This window comes from Mesocricetus auratus, unplaced genomic scaffold, assembly GCF_017639785.1.
Source record: "Mesocricetus auratus isolate SY011 unplaced genomic scaffold, BCM_Maur_2.0 Super-Scaffold_100028, whole genome shotgun sequence".
Classification (NCBI taxonomy): domain Eukaryota; kingdom Metazoa; phylum Chordata; class Mammalia; order Rodentia; family Cricetidae; genus Mesocricetus; species Mesocricetus auratus.
Genome location: NW_024429209.1, coordinates 18,666,764 through 18,671,913, shown reverse-complemented (window position 1 = coordinate 18,671,913; position 5,150 = coordinate 18,666,764). Strand labels below are relative to the sequence as shown.

Below are 5,150 nucleotides of genomic sequence, written 5' to 3'. Positions count from 1 at the left end.
ATATTTGGAGGTTTTATTGAAGGAAAATTAAACCAGTAAATCTCCTGCGGGGGCAATTTGGAAACTCTATTAAAGGTAAAAGGCATTTGGCCTTGTTGGAGCCTGCAGTTCCACTTCCGGGAGCTGTTGCTGGGGACAGAACAGTATTGCTCAAGGTTATGCATTATAGTACGTTCTCCATGGCATAATTCAAAGAGCAGGAAGACAATAGGGTACCAGGAAGTACAAGCCAGCTCAGTATGCAATGACCTCCAGGATAGCATGAGGGGGGAAAAGCTAGGGGGTGGAGTGAGGAGTGTGGTATGCTGCCTTCTCTGCACTCACACACACACACACACTCACACACACTCACACGCGCGCACACACACACATACACATGCACACATGCACACACGCACGCACACGTGCACCTTTGAATGTTTGCAGATGGCTCTGTTATGAGCAAATAAATTTGGCCAGTGAGCCTGAGAAGCGGCCCACTCAACTCCCCTTTATCCTCTTCTGTCTCATTTCCTCCCCTTCCTTTTCGTGTTCTAAGACAGAATGTTACTCAGTAGCCCAGGCTAGTCTGGAGCTCATTCTGTAGCCAAGGTTGGCCTTGAACACGGGGTGATCCTCTTGTTTCTGCCATGGGGATTATGCCTAACTCAGGTTTTAATTTTTCTAAGAGATTATGTTTACTGTAACTCGTGTGGATTGCCGTGTGCCTGACTGTGTGTTCCCCACATTCGTGCAGGTGCCCAGGTGGGTCAGAAGAGAGTACCAGTACCCAGTCCTCTGCAAGTGGAACTACTGGCCATTGTGAGCCACCCTATACAGGTGCTGGGAGCGAACATGGGTCTCCTGGGAGAGCAGCGGGTGCTCTTAACCACTCAGCCATCTCTGCAGCCTGGGTCTGTCCAGTTTCTAGAACCTGTTGCTTCCACTGGCCTCCTGGTCTGAGCTTCTGTCCTCGCTGGGTCTGAAGCACTTTCCCAGTCCTCTCCATTCTCCTGAGTCATGCCCTCGCCTTTGAGAGCTGATCCTTGTTTAGTCCTCTTCAGCCAGCTCTCTCAAGGGGGCTGCGGGTCTCATGCCTGTGTACTGAGTGAAATGCAGGGACTGAAGGCACCAAGGTTGGGGAAATTCAGATCAGGTAGAGTGGAGGCTGGACCTAAAACCAAACCAGAACCGGGAAATGGTTATGTTCTCCTGGAAGATCTTTGAAATTAACTTAAGTAAGATACCCTTTACTTAAGGGGCTAAAGTTCATGACAAAGTGATCATAGATTTTTTTTACCACTTCTTATACCTGTGTGCATGCATGTATATGTGTGCGTGCCAGCATATATGGGTATGTGTTCATGTGTGCATGTGTGTGTGTGTGCACATGCATGTGTGTATACTTGTGTGTGAGGGAGGCTAGAGGTTGCCTCCTCCATCATTCTCCACCTCATTTTGAGACAGGGTCTCTCACTGAAACTGGGCTCACCGATTAGCTATACTGGCTGCCCTGGAGCCCAGAGACTTAGCTGTCTCTACTTCATAGCACCGGAGTTATAGGTCACACACAACTTTTTACATGGATTCTGGGTATCCAAACTCATGTGTCCATGGCACCTTACTCATGAGCCATCCCCCTGGCTCCATCCTTGTCTTAAAATAGTTTCCCACAAGAGGGGGAAGGGGTAATACCACACATCCTGTTCCTGGGGGGGAAAGGTGACATGAGAGGACTCAGTATACGACTGTAATCAGATAGGGTTAGCCTCTCTCTGTGGTTCTAACTCAAGTTCAGCCGGCCACAATGGGAAATAATTGAGGAAGCATTTGCATGTGTATCAAATAGGTACAAAGTATTTTCTTGTAATCCTCCCCAAACAATCCGTGCTGACAATTATTTATATAACATTTGCATATTAGGCAGCATTATTCATCACCCAGAGGTAGCTTAAAACTCGTGGGAGGATGTGAGTAGGTTATATGCAAATATTTTGCCATTTACTATTTTTCATGAAGAACTTATTCATCTTTTGTGTGTTTTTTTAAAAGAACACATGGGTTTTTTTTTAGAGCAATTTCTTCCCTCCTCCTGTCTCCCTGTATGTGGAGGGAGAGTTCTGGGGAGCAAAACCAGGTCATGAGGTTGTATCTTTATCTACTGAGCCATCTTGCCACCCCTGGATGTTTTTGTGAAACAGATACTCACGTGGTTCAAGCAATCCTTGAACCCAGTTTGTATGTGATGATGTCTCGAACTTCTGATCCACCAGCCTCTACTTTCAAAGCGATGGGGTGACAGGCATGTGCCACAGGGGCCCAGGGACAAATCCTCCAGGGGTCCCGAGGAGTGACTATATACTTATCATTATAGGCTTTTATTTATATAAAAAGTTAAAATGGCAAAATATCTAGTTCATTATATTTGTGTGGTTGGTCATGTCTGAGGGTCACTATTGCTGCGGTAAGACACCGTGACCAAAGCAATTCACAGAAGAATGGGTTTATTTGGCCCTCCCCATCATCCAGTACTCCAGAAAGTGGTCCAAGGACTTTTCTGCAGCCTGATCTTCCGGAAGCATTTTCTCAACCGAAGCTCCCTCCTCTCAGATGACCACAGCTTATGTCAAGTTGACATAAAACTAGCCAGCACAGTACACTAATATCTACTATATATTTTCCCTGCAGTCAAAGTATATTTAATGGTTACAAAATGTTTTCAGTGAAACCTTTCCTAAAATCCAAGACTCTTGGCAGAAGAATGTCTGCCACATCGCTGTCCACAGCACTGCAATGGCTTGTCTTCAGTTTCACACACTCAGTGTGGGCTCACAGGGGCCTTGGCTTTTGTAGCCTTTTATGGTTAGAGCCAAAGAGGTCCTGCTGTTCTGTAGGTTTCTGTAAGGTCGCACACCACCTATCACATGCACTGGCTTTGAAGTGACAAGTATCTTTCCTGCTGTCAACCTATTGGCTGGGACTGGTCACATGTTTACTGTAAGGAGACTAGGAAATGCTAGAAAGGGAATAGGTCTCTGGTGAGCAATAAAGATCTCGGTTACTGCACTCTCGCGCATTGGCTGGAACCAAGACGGAGGAGTACCAGAGAGAGCCGTGCCCCTGGTGGATTGTGGACAGCTGTGGTGGTGCCTTTACCATGGGTACCATAGGTGGCGGTACATCGGCTATCATCAATATGGCGGTATCTTTCAAGCCTTCAAAGGTTTTCAAAATTCTCCAGTGGGAGTAAACCAGACTCCGAGAGAGTTTGACAGCTATTAAAGCCAGAACTCCACAAATGGGAGGTAGCTTTGCAGTTCGGAGAGGACTGTTTTCCACGATTCATTGTAGTATGGTTCAGATAAGGGGCAAAGAAGATCTCTGGAACTCTATCACTAGTGGTTCCTTAACAGGAGCCATCCTGGCAGCAAGAAATGGGCCGGTAGGCATGGTTGGGTCGGCTGCAATGGGAGGCTTTCTCCTAGCTTTTTTTTTTAAAAGATTATTTATTTATTATGAATACAAAATCCTGCCTCCATGTCTGTCTGCAAGCCAGAAGAGGACGCCAGATCTCATTATAGATGGCTGTGAGCCACCATGTGATTGCTGGGAACTGAACTAGGGACCTTTGGTAGAGCAGTCAGTGCTCTTAACCTCTGAGCCATCTCTCCAGCTCTCCTAGCTTTAATAGAAGGAGCTGGTATCTTGTTGACAAGGCTTGCCTCTGCACAGTTCCCCGTGGCCCTCAGTTTGCTGAAGACCACTCTCAGATGCCTCTAACTAGCTACCGTCCTCACCCTTCCGAGACTACCGACAGTGTCGGTAGGACTTCTGTCCCAGGATTCCTGTCACTGGGTGGACTGTAGTTCCGTAAGGTTTCAGAAGACGCAGTCTCTTTAAAGTCATAGGTGGGGCAGCAGAGGCCAAGTGGGCTATGAAGAGACATTTAGTACATTTTTCTATTTAAAAGAGACTCAGAGGGGAGAAAAGATACCGAGTTTATTCATTCACACGTGGGCTGCCTTTGTGATCAAAATAAATGTCTAGTACCATTAAAAAAAAAGATCTCGGCTACATCACAGAAACTGAGAACCCTGTTTCATACTCTGTAGTAGCTCAGACACCTAGCTTGTGATTTGAGTGAGAACAGTCCCCCGTAGGCTCATGTGTTTGGACGCTTGGTCCCCAGCTGGAGTGCTGTTTGGGGGCGCTATGGGACCTTTGGGAGGTGCAGCCTCCACATGCAGTGTGATCAGCCACTTCCTGCTCCTGTGGCCATGTGGTTTCCACTATGACGGTCTCCTTCCTTCTGGAAGTGACGCGTCAAAATAAACCCTTCCTCCACCAAGTCGCCTTTCTGAGTGTTTCAGCACAGTGACAGAAAGGAACCCAATCCATACGCCATCCGGCTTTGATTTTCCCCTTTTGTATCTTGAGGTCGGGTTTCACCATGCAGCTGAAGTCGGCATTGAACTTGAGATCAACTCCACTGCGGACAACGTTACCACCTCATTTTTCAGGTGGGGAAACGGAGGCTCAGGCAGACTAGACTTTGTTTCTAGGGTCTAGGATAGGCTGAGAGCAGAGCCTCCCCAAACCCTTTTTGTCTGCTTTCCCAAGTTACCATGTTATGTCACACTGTTCCTGTTCTCAGACAGAACTTGAGTCAACGATTGGTTCTGGAAGGAGAGGCAAGGGACAAGTGATGCTGTGGCAGTACAGACTTCTGTTCTGGGGGGGGGGGAAGGGACCCACAGAAGCTGGATGTCTGTAGGGATCAACTCTTCCAGGCTGGGACAGCTAAGAGGCAGGAAGGGGTGAGGATGAGAAGAAGGGTGGCCTTTTGTTCTTTTGCCCTTCAGTTGGCTGTTGCTAGGTGTGGGGAGCCGCCCCCACATTCTCCGTTACAAGATGGCGCCGACACCTGTTGTCAGTTGGAGTAAACAACCTTGGTGCGCACGTGCCCGCTACTTTTCCATCCCTTACTCTCTGCCTCTCCCGTGGCATCATATGGGCTGATGAGCAGGAGCCAGTCAGGAGATGACACGTCCGAGGCGGGGACTGCTGAGCTATATAAGGGTTGGGCTTTTCGCTCCCCCGGGGTCTCCGCTCTGTAAGCTTATGCTCTCCCTCTCAAGATGCATTAAAGCTGTTCTGCAGAAGGATCCTAA

At 47.8% G+C, this 5,150-nt stretch overlaps 1 pseudogene; it reads left to right on the top strand.

Moving 5' to 3' along the window:
• The first annotated feature begins 834 nt into the window (after window positions 1–834).
• Window positions 835–3,805, top strand: LOC101834285 (annotated as a pseudogene).
• Window positions 3,806–5,150: the final 1,345 nt, after the last annotated feature.